Source organism: Moschus berezovskii, chromosome 5 (genome assembly GCF_049115385.1).
Source record: "Moschus berezovskii isolate FMDL1 chromosome 5, NW_MosBer_1.0, whole genome shotgun sequence".
Lineage (NCBI taxonomy): Eukaryota > Metazoa > Chordata > Mammalia > Artiodactyla > Moschidae > Moschus > Moschus berezovskii.
Window position 1 is genome coordinate 80,211,657 of NC_142464.1, and position 11,861 is coordinate 80,223,517.

The window sequence follows — 11,861 nt, forward strand, 5'->3', positions numbered from 1 at the left end:
TACCCTGTCCAAAATCACAGTTTATACACTTTATTTTTTTTAATTTATTTTATTGGAGGCAAATTACCTTACATTAATATATTGGTTGGTTTTGCCATACATTGACATGAATCCGTCCCAGGTGTACATGTGTTCCCTTTCTTGAACCCCCCTCCCACCTCCCTCTTCCCCATATCCTCCCTTCATGTCATCCCCGTGCACCAGCCCCAAGCATCCTGTATCATGCATCGAACCTGGACTGGTGATTCATTTCACATATGATAATATACATGCTACAATGCCGTTCTCCCCAGTCATCCCACCTTCACCCTCTCCCACAGAGTCCCAAAGACTGTTCTATATGCCTATGTCTCTTTTGCACTCTCGTATACAGAGTTCAGGTTACCATCTTTCTAAATTCCATATATATGCGTTAGTATACTGTATTGGTGTTTTTCTTTCTGGCTTACTTCACTCTGTATAATAGGCTCCAATTTCATCCACCTCATTAGAACTGATTCAGATGCATTCTTTTTGATGGCTGAAAAATACTCCATTGTGTATATGTACCACAGCTTTCTTAGCCATTCATCTGTAGATGGACATCTAGGTTGCTTCCATGTCCTGGCTATTATAAACAGTACTGCAATGAACATTGGAGTACATGTGTCTCTTTCAATTCTGGTTTCCTCGGTGTGTATGCCCAGGAGTGCGATTGCTGGATCATATGGCAGTTCTATTTCCAGTTTTTTGAGGAATCTCCACACTGTTCTCCATAGTGGCTGTACTAGTTTGCATTCCCACCAACAGTGTAAGAGGGTTCCCTTTTCTCCACACCGTCTCCAGCGTTTATTGCATGTAGACTTTTGGATGGCAGCCATTCTGGCTGGTGTGAAATGGTATCTCATTGTGGTTTTGATATGCATTTCTCTGATTATGAGGGATGTTGAGCATTTTTTCATGTGTTTGTTAGCCATCTTTATGTCTTCTTTGGAGAAATGTCTGTTTAGTTCTTTGGCCCATTTTTTGATTGGGTCACTTAGTTTTCTGGAATTGAGCTGCAGGAGCTGCTTGTATATTTTGGAGATTAATCCTTTACCAGTTGCTTCATTTGCTATTATTTTCTCCCATTCTGAAGGCTGTCTTTTCACCTTGCTTAGAGTTTCCTTTGCTGTGCAGAAGCTTTTGATTTTAATTAGGTCCCATTTGTTTATTTTTGCTTTTATTTCCAATATTCTGGTAGGTGGGTCTTGGAGGATCCTGCTGTGATTTATGTCAGAGAGTGTTTTGCCTACGTTCTCCTCTAGGAGTTTTATAGTATCTGGTCTTACATTTAGCTCTCTAATCCATTTTGAGTTTATTTTGGTGTATGGTGTTAGGAAGTGTTCTAGTTTCATTCTTTTACAAGTGGCTAACCAGTTTTCCCAGCACCACTTGTTAAAGAGACTGTCTTTTGTCCATTTTATATTCTTGCCTACTTTGTTGAAGATAAGGTGTCCATAGGTGCGTGGATTTATCTCTGGGCTTTCTATTTTGTTCCATTGATCTATATTTCTGTCTTTATGCAAGTACCATACTGTCTTGATGACTGTGGCTTTGTAGTAGAGCCTGAAGTCTGGCAGGTTAATTCCTCCAGTTCCATTCTTCTTCTTCAAGATTGCTTTGGCTATTCGAGGTTTTTTGTATTTCCATACAAATTGTGAGATTATTTGTTCTAGTTCTGTGAAAAATATCATTGGTAGCTTGATAGGGATTGCATTAAGTGTATAAATTACTTTGGGTAGTATACTCATTTTCACAATATTTATTCTTCCAATCCACGAACACGGTATATTTCTCCATCTATTAGTGTCCTCTTTGATTACTTTCACTAGTGTTTTATAGTTTTCTAAGTACAAGTTTTTTGTTTCCTTCAGTAGATATATTCCTAAGTATTTAATTCTTTTCATTGCAACAGTGAATGGAATAGTTTCCTTAATTTCTCTTTCTATTTTCTCATTATTAGTGTATAGGAATGCAAGGGATTTCTGTGTGTTGATTTTGTATCCTGCAACTTTACTGTATTCATTGATTAGCTCTAGCAGTTTTCTGGTAGAGTCTTTAGGGTTTTCTGTGTAGAGGATCATGTCATCAGCGAACAGTGAAAGTTTTACTTCTTCTTTTCCAATTTGTATTCCTTTTATGTCTTTTTCTGCTCTGATTGCTGTGGCCAAAACTTCCAGAACTATGTTGAATAGTAGTGGTGAGAGTGGGCACCCTTGTCTTGTTCCTGACTTTGGGGGAAATACTTTCAGTTTTTCACCATTGAGGATAATGTTTGCTGTGGGTTTGTCATATATAGCTTTTATTATGTTGAGATGTGTCCCTTCTATTCCCACTTTCTGGAGAGTTTTTATCATAAATGGATGTTGTATTTTGTCAAAGGCTTTCTCTGCATCTATTGAGATAATCATATGATTTTTATTTTTCAGTTTGTTAATGTGGTGTATTACATTGATTGATTTGCAGATATTGAAGAATCCTTGCATTCCTGGGATAAAGTCCACTTGGTCATGATGTATGATCTTCTTAATGTGTTGTTGGATTCTGATTGCTAGAATTTTGTTAAGGATTTTTGCATCTATGTTCATCAATGATATTGGCCTGTAGTTTTCTTTTTTTGTGGGATCTTTACCAGATTTTGGGATTAGGGTGATGGTGGCCTCATAGAATGAGTTTGGAAGTTTTCCTTCCTCAGCAATTTTCTGGAAGAGTTTGAGTAGAATAGGTGTTAGCTCTTCACTAAATTTTTGGTAGAATTCAGCTGTGAAGCCGTCTGGACCTGGGCTTTTGTTTGCTGGAGGCTTTCCGATTACTTCCTCTATTTCCGTGCTTGTGATGGGTCTGTTCAGATTTTCTATTTCTTCCTGGTTCAGTTTTGGCAAGGTGTACTTTTCTAGGAATTTGTCCATTTCTTCCAAGTTATTCATTTTATTGCCATATAATTGCTGATAGTATTCTCTAATAATCCTTTGTATTTCTGTGTTGTCAGTTGTGATCTCTCCATTTTCATTTCTAATTTTATTGATTTGGTTCTTCTCCCTTTGTTTGTTGATGAGTCTGGCTAGTGGTTTGTCAATTTCATTTACCTTCTCAAAGAACCAGCTTTTGGCTTTGTTGATTTTTGCTATGGTCTCTTTTGTTTATTTTGCATTTACCTCTGCCCTAATTTTTACGATTTCTTTCCTTCTGCTAACCCTGGGGTTCTTCATTTCTTCTTTTTCTAGTTTCTTTAGATGTAGAGTTAGGTTATTTAGTTGACTTTTTTCTTGTTTCTTGAGGTGTGCCTGTATTGCTATGAACTTCCCCCTTAGCACTGCTTTTACAGTGTCCCAGAGGTTTTGGGTTGTTGTGTTTTCATTTTCATTCATTTCTATGCATATTTTGATTTCTCTTTTGATTTCTTCTATGATTTGCTCATTATTCAGCAGCGTGTTGTTCAGCCTCCATATGTTGGCATTTTTAATAGTTTTTCTCCTGTAATTGAGATCTAATCTTACTGCATTGTGGTCAGAAAAGATGCTTGGAATGGTTTCAATTTTTTTGAATTTACCAAGGCTAGATTTATGGCCCAGGATGTGATCTATCCTGGAAAAGGTTCCGTGTGTGCTTGAGAAAAAGATGAAATTCATTGTTTTGGGGTGAAATGTCCTATAGATATCTATTAGGTCTAACTGGTCTATTGTATCATTTAAAGTTTGTGTTTCCTTGTTAATTTTCTGTTTAGTTGATCTATCCATAGATGTAAGTGGGGTATTAAAGTCTCCCACTATTATTGTGTTATTGTTAATTTTCCCTTTCATACTCGTTAGTAATTGTCTTACATATTGTGGTGCTCCTATGTTGGGTGCATAAATATTTATAATTGTTATATCTTCTTGGATTGATCCTTTGATCATTATGTAGTTTCCTTCTTTGTCTCTTTTCACAGCCTTTGTGTTAAAATCTATTTTATCTGATATGAGTATTGCTACTCCTGCTTTCTTTTGGTCTCTTATTTGCGTAGAATATCTTTTTCCAGCCCTTCACTTTCAGTCTGTATGTATCCCTCGATTTGAACTGGGTCTCTTGTAGACAACATATATGGGGGTCTTGTTTTTGTATCCATTCAGCCAGCCTTTGTCTTTTGGTTGGGGCATTCAACCCATTTACGTTTAAGGTGATTATTGATAAGTATGATCCTGTTGCCATTTTCTTTATTGTTTTGGGTTCGAGTTTATATACCCTTTCTGTGTTTCCAGTCTAGAGAAGATCCTTTAGTATTCGTTGGAGAGCTGGTTTGGTGATGCTGAATTCTCTCAGCTTTTGCTTGTCTGTAAAGCTTTTGATTTCTCCTTCATATTTGAATGAGATCCTTGCTGGGTACAGTAATCTGGGCAGTAGGTTATTTTCTTTCATCACTTTAAGTATGTCTTGCCATTCCCTCCTGGCCTGAAGAGTTTCTGCTGAAAGATCAGCTCTTATCCTTATGGGGATCCCCTTGTGTGTTATTTGTTGTTTTTCCCTTGCTGCTTTTAATATTTGTTCTTTGTGTTTGATCTTTGTTAATTTGATTAATATGTGCCTTGGGGTATTTCGCCTTGGGTTTATCCTGTTAGGGACTCTCTGTGTTTCTTGGACTTGGGTGATTATTTCCTTCCTCATTTTAGGGAAATTTTCAACTATTATCTCCTCAAGTATTCTCTCATGGTCTTTCTTCTTGTCTTCTTCTTCTGGGACTCCTATGATTCAAATGTTGGGGCGTTTAATATTGTCCCATATGTCTCTAATATTGTCCTCATTTTTTTTTAATTCTTTTTTCTTTTTCCATCTCTGTTTCATTTATTTCTACAATTCTATCTTCTAGCTCGCTTATCCTGTCTTCTGCCTCCGTTATTCTACTGTTTGTGCCCTCGAGAGTGTTTCTGGTCTCATCTATTGTATTATTCGTTATATATTGACTCTTTTTTATTTCCTCTAATTCCTTATTGAACATTTCTTCCATCTTCTCAATCCTTTTCTCCAGTTTATTTATCTGTAACTCCATTTTGCTTTCCAGATATTGAATCATTTTCACAATTAAAATTCGAAATTCTTTATTGGGTAAGTTCCCTATATCTTCCTTTTTTGTTTGTGTTGTTGGGCATTTATCCTGTTCCTTTACTTGTTGGGTATTTCTCTGCCTCTTCATCTTGCTAATATTGCTGTGTTCGGGGTGGCCTTTCCGTCAGTTTGTGGAGTTCTCTTTATTATGTAGTTACCTCGTTGTGTGTGGGGTTGGATGGGTGACTTGTCAAGGTTCCCTGGTTAGGGAAGCTTGAGTCGATGTTCTGGTGGGTGGAGCTGGATTTCTTCTCTCTGGAGTGCAATGAAGGGTCCAGTAATGAGTTTGAGATGTCAGTGGGTTTGGGGTGGCTTTGGGCAGCCTGTATATTGAAGCTCAGTGCTATTCTCCTGTGTTTCTGGATAGCTTGCATAGTATGTCTTTCACTGAAACTTGTTGACCCTTGGGTGGTGCCTGGTTTCAGTGTATGTATGGAGACATTTGATGAGTACCTATCAATTAATGTTCTCTGGAACAGGAGATCTCTGGTGTTCTCAGGATTTGGCCTTAAGCCTCTGCCTCTGGTTTTCAGTCTTATTCTTGCAGTAGGCTCAAGGCTTCTCCCTCTGTTACTTCCAAGGCAGTTCCTTCTGTTGAAAAAGCTCTTCTGTTTTCTGGTCTCCTCAGTGTCTAATTCCCGTCCTGACACCAGGATGCGGTGGTGGACACTTTTTTTTTTCCCCCCGGCTCTGCTATGGGGAGGGAGGAACAGCTAACAAATATCCCTGGCATCTGTGGGGAGTGCTCGCAGTGTCTCGGCTACACTGGGAATGCTCCCGCTCGAGGCGTGTGTGCTTTCCCTGTTTATGCTGCTTAGGCTTTAGTTTGCTCTGCTGTGAGCTGTCCACGGCTGGCGCTGGGTTGCATGCACTTCCCAGGTCTGAGCGGCTCAGGTTCAGGTCCTCGGGTACTCGACAAAGGTGCAGACTTGGCTGGGCCTGCATTTTGTGCCTTCCCCGGTCCTAGCAGCTCAGGTGACCAGGCGTTTGGCGAGCGCGGTCACTGCGACTTATCGCCTTCCCGGTCCCTGCCACTCGGTTTTCTGGGGGTACAACCGGTGCACTTTCTCAGGCGGATATCCACCGGCCCGAACCCAAGAAGTCCTGGCCAGCAAGGAAGCCTGCCTGCAGCTTGGCACGGGAAGCCTCTCTGGGGCCGCGGCTGACCCCGCCCAGGCGCAGGAGGCCCTCCCCGCTGGCGTCGGTGGGGGCTGGGGGCTGGGCCGCCCGCTGCCGGCTCGCTCCACTCAGCGCCCCGTTCTGTGGGCAGGGCTGTCAGAGTCCTGGCTTGGGGCTTTTCCCAGCCCTCTCGCCCTTCAGCTGCAACCTCTGCTCTGGTATCTTAAGTTCGAGCCCTCAGTTTGCCCTGGGGCGTTCAAGCCCGGTTCTCCCTCTAAGCGCCACCACCGGTTCTCCCTCTAAGGCCGCTGCCAGTTCTCCCTCTAAGCGCCGCCACCGGTTCTCCCTTTAAGCGCCGCCGCCAGCGCCTCCCTGCCCAGCCCCCACCTGCTAGTGGGGGGCGCAGGCGTCTGCACCTCTTCTCCGCTGAGTGTTTCCTCTGGGCACTTTGTGAGTTTTATTTATTTATGTCCTTTGTCTCCCAGTTATCCGGCCCTCTGAGGTTCCAGTCGCCAGTGTTTCCAGGTGTTTGGAAACTTCTCTCTTTTTTTTTTAAGCCTCCCTTCCCGGGATGGAACTCCGTCCCTCCCTCTTTTGTCTATTTATCTTTTTATCTATTTCCTACCTCCTTTCGTGGACTATGGGCTGCTTTTCTGAGTGCCTGATGTCCTCTGCCAGTATTCAGAAGTTTTTTTGTGGGATTTACTCAGCGTTCAAATGTTCTTTTATTGATTTTGTGGGGGAGAAAGTGGCCGCCCCATCCTATTCCTCCTCCATCTTCCCGTGCTCCCCCAGTTTATACACTTTAATATTTTTCCCTTCTTGGTACAATTTTCCAGGCTGTGAAGCTGTAAAGTGTTATTGTTGCTCTTATTGTTTCTTTAATGTAAGAGAGACTTAGGCTCTTAACTCAGATGAATTTTATTTGCATTCCCCAGATCACATCTTCTGGAATGTGTTGTAATTTAGAATCAGAAGCACCTGATAGTATGAGGGTGTGTTTGAATGAATAAGTAACCTCTGAGTATGCCATTTTTGGTATGCAAACTAATACATGTTGCTTATTCATAGAACATAAAGGTATCAACAGGAATTCGGGGTGTGGATAGACCTTAACTTGATTAGTAGAAGTTGGCAAAGGGGCCTGGCTCTCGGCAGACTGAGCACTTATTGCACCTGCCCTACAGAATCAAGGCCTACCTTCCATTTCATGACTCACAAGGTCCGTTTTTATTACCCTAAATTTCAAACTTTTATATAGTAAGCGAAACAAGGCAAATGGTTGTGCTACTTGATGGAGCAGTTGTACCCTGATTTGTCTACCATGCTGCTGCTGCTGCTAAGTCGCTTCAGTCGTGTCCGACTCTGTGCGACCCCATAGAGGGCAGCCCACCAGGCTCCCCCGTCCTTGGGATTCCATAGAAGACAGTTTTTTTTAAAAAAAAAGTCACAGGCAGAATTATAGACTTTGCTCTTTCCCTTCAGCATCTCCCACTTGCAGGTTAGATTTCCCTAGTCAGCAGTCTTTCATCATTAGGTCTAAGACAATAATTATAAAATTATCTTTGGAAACTCTGGGTGAAGAATAACACCATCTTAACTGAGGGCTTCCCTGGTAGCTCAGCTGGTAAAGAATCCACCTGCAATTCAGGAGACTCAGTTCGATTCCTGGATTGGGAAGATCTGCTGCAGAAGGGATAAGCTACCCACTCCAGTATTCTTGGGCTTCCCTGGTGGTTCAGCTGGTAAAGAATCCACCTGCAATGTGGGAAACCTGGGTTCAGTCCCTGGGCTGCGAAGATTCCCCTGGAGAAGGGAACAGCTACCCACTCCAGTATTCTGGCCTGGAGAAAATTCCATGGATTGTACAGTCCATGGGGTCACAAAGAGTAGGACATGATGAGCGACTTTCACTTTTTCTTGTCAACCTTGGAAGGAAAAGAATTAAATCCCCTCAGTAAACAATGGAGAAAAAGTGAAAATCAATTAGATTAATCTCTTTAAGTCCAGGGAAAGACAGAAAGGCTCCTGTCAAACTCAGAAGTTTACACCCAGGCACATTTAGAAACTTGGTACAGGAAACACAATGCTTACTAAGGATGTTCCTCCTCCTGGATCAGGCAGTCACCAGAGTTTTTGACACCGACTTTGATCAGCTTAGTGCCTTATTCGAAAAGATCACCTATGTGTGGCCAGGTCTTTATGTGTTACTGCCCTAAAAACAAAAGAAGAGCAATTTATCTATTCAACCAAATTTATTTAGCACCTGCTATATGCAAAGCATGGAGGTAGGCTCTGTGGTTCATACAAGGTTATATAAGACATGACTCTTGCTCTCAAGAAGCCCACATTTCAGTATGAAGATGACATAGGTTTATCAACAACCTGTTGCCTTGAGTTAAAGTCATGGAGGAAGTCCATCAGTGTCATCATTTCCCTGCCACCTCATGATCTCCTCCTTACAGTTCAGATCCTGACACTTTGATAGACTGTGAAACCGTATGTGACTTCATAAGCAAGAGAGCTATGCCGTCGCACAAGGCCATGCTCTCAGAAGGGCCCCATGCTTGGTTTAATCCTCTGCTGTTGCTGTCTGGAAATTCATAACGATTTTATTTTTGAACTTGTGTTTGATAGATGAAGTCTGATGGGACAATGGAACATGCGAGCAGTGAGAACGTGACCAGAGGTTATGCCTGCCTGAGTGCAGAGGGCTCAGGCCACGCAGGCAACCCAGCATGCACACACCTGCTTCCGAGCAGCTTGGTGCAGTCCGGCGGGGGGGATGGTGGAGGCAATAACAGAAGCAGAGGCAACAGCTGTGGCAGTGCTGGCTCCACAGACATGAAGGGCCCCTGCCTGGGGACAGCACCAGGACCTGCAGTGGGAAGCCAGCCGGCCACTCCCTGTCATCACACAAACATCACCTCTCCAGCCTGACACTGGGACAGCAACTGCTGGCACTGAGGCAGCAGACAGTATCAGTAAGTTAGTGCCGAACACATGAACATCGCAGTGAGGCATATCAGGGAATTAGACTTTCCAAAGAGTTTAGAATCTCTGGTTTTGAAAACTGCTGCCACATTGTGAAGCAAATAACCACACATGTAGAAATAGAAATGAAAGGATTATCCACATTCTACAGAAGAAAACACTATAAAGAAGATGTGGTATAAAGAAGAAGTAAAGAAGATACTTTATAAGTAAAGTCAGTCAGCCTTATACTTACTAAAAAGAAAGAAATTTTTTACTTCCCTGGCGGCCCAGTGGTTGACTCTGTGCTTCCCTGCAGGGGATATGGGTTCAATCCCTGGTTGGGAAAGTTCCATATGCCATGCAGAACTGCCACAAAGAAAAAAAACTGAAAGTTTCCCATGTGCAACAACATGGGTGAACTTAGAGGGTATTATACTTAGTGGACTAAGTCAGAGAAAGACAAATACTGTAGTTGTCACTTATATGTGGAATTTAAAATAAATGAATATAACAAAAAGACTCATAGATACAGAGAAAAGAACTAGTCATTATCAGTGGGAAGAGAGGTAGGAGGAGAGGCAATATACCGGTAGGGGATTAAGAGGTAATTACTAGGTGTAAAATAAATAAGATACAAGAATGTAATGTACAGCACAGGGAATATAGCCTGTTATTTACATATATATAAAGTTATTATATATAGACTAAAACTATAACACTACTGAATCACTATGTTGTAAACTATGTTACAACTATAGTTGCTTTCAATATATACTTCAGTGTTTAAAAACGCTATTTTCATTTGAAGGTTTGAACGAATCATTTGTTGCTGTTGTTTTGGGGTTTTTGGAGTATAACTGCTTTACAATGTTTTGTTAGTCTCTGCTGTACAACAATGTGAATCAGCTGTTCCGTTCCGTCGCTCAATCGTGTCCGACTCTATGCGACCCTGTGGACTGTAGCCTACCAGGCCTCCGTCCATGGGATTCTCCAGGCGAGGATACTGGAGTGGGTTACCGTTTCCTTCTCCAGGGGATCTTCCCGACCCAGGGATCGAACCCAGGTCTCCCGCATTGGAGGCAGACGCTTTAACCTCTGAGCCACAGCTGTATGTATACATATATCCCTTCTCTCTTGAACCTGCCTCCCACACCCTATCCCATGCCTCTACATCGTCACAGAGCTCTGAATTGAGCTTCCTGTGTTGTACAGGCACTTCCCACTAGCTATGTAGAAGGAAATGGCAACCCACTCCAGTGTTCTTGCCTGGAGAATCCCAGGGACAGGGGAGCCTGGTGGGCTGCCCGTCTATGGGGTCGCACAGAGTCGGACACGACTGAAGCGACTTAGCAGCAGCAGCAGCAGCAGCAGTGTATAGTCATCACTACTTTCCCAGTTTGTCCTACCCTGTCCTTCTTCTCCTGTGAATTAACCAGTTTTTAATGAGGAAAGCAATAGGGAATTAATTTTCTTTCCTTGTAATTGAAGCTAAAATGACAGAAAGCGTAAACAAGATTTTCAAATTATACTCAAATCACAAAGTCACTTTCAGTTACTTGTACAACCTCCACAAGTTTCAACAAACATTGCCTTATATCTGAGGAAACATTAAAATGACATTATGTAAATTCATACTTTAAACTCAGACTTACATGAAATAAATCCAAGTGAAAAATTAAATCTGTTTAGAAAAATAATCCCGCAAGAACCAACACTAGAATAGACTAGAACTACTAAAATTTCTATTTCAAAATAAGTCATTAGAAATTTATCTTAGTGTTGTCACAGTGTATAAAATATTCTCAGCAATTGCATCAGCAGAAAGATCCTTTCAAAAATGAAAATGATCATAAGTTGTGATCTTACATTTGCTGAGTGATTGCTAATGCTTTCAGGCATAGCTCTTGAAAAAGAAACTATATGAAATGAATTTCTTACCTGTTCAAAATAAAATGACAAGTGTAAATCTTAATGTGCAGACAAGTGAGCCAAAACGATGTTCATAATAATCAAGATATCATATTAATATACTATTGTAGTTTATTGTATTATATAGAATATTGACCCCCCCAATATTAATTCTGCAGTTTTCAAATTCACTCAGTTTCCCATTTACCACCATTACTCCTATTACACTAGTACTTTTAGCTGCCCTTTTTCTCCCCTGCTTTTGAACAGGGGTCCCACATTTTCATTCTGCACCTGACCAAGCAAATGATGTAGCCAACTTTGGTCAGGTAAGAAAGAGTATAACAGATTTTTCATCATAAGCCATTACTGAAGACAGTTTGTGCTGTGAATGCTTAAGAATATAGAAAAGAGCAAGAAATAATTTAAAAAATGCATGTTCTTAATGTGTTCCATACAAAATCTATCAGCTGGTAGGCATTTTATCTATGTTAAGAGGAAAACTGTGTAATACTATGAGTCAGAGTGCAGAATTTGGCATAAGGAGAAATCTGTATTTAATCCAAAATGGATGTCACAAAAAAACAGTTTGGGACAATGCCTGCAGTGGGTTGGCATCCTGATTAAAATTACAGCGTTTGCCATCCAAAGCATGAGTTTAGCAGGGATAAACACCCATTCACATGAGGGTCAAACTCGTACTTTATAAGCAGTAAGTCAGTCAGATTGTCCTGTCAGCATTCTGAAATTTTCAAGTA

General features: G+C 41.3%; 1 protein-coding gene across 1 annotated transcript in view; it reads left to right on the forward strand.

Moving 5' to 3' along the window:
* The window catches only part of SRD5A3 (steroid 5 alpha-reductase 3), a 37,460-nt gene extending 27,074 nt beyond the window's left edge, over positions 1–10,386 (forward strand). The window contains exon 6 of the transcript XR_016037452.1: positions 8,857–10,386. The gene's annotated coding sequence lies outside the window, so the exon portion shown is untranslated. The remainder of the gene's footprint in view (positions 1–8,856) is intronic.
* Positions 10,387–11,861: the final 1,475 nt, after the last annotated feature.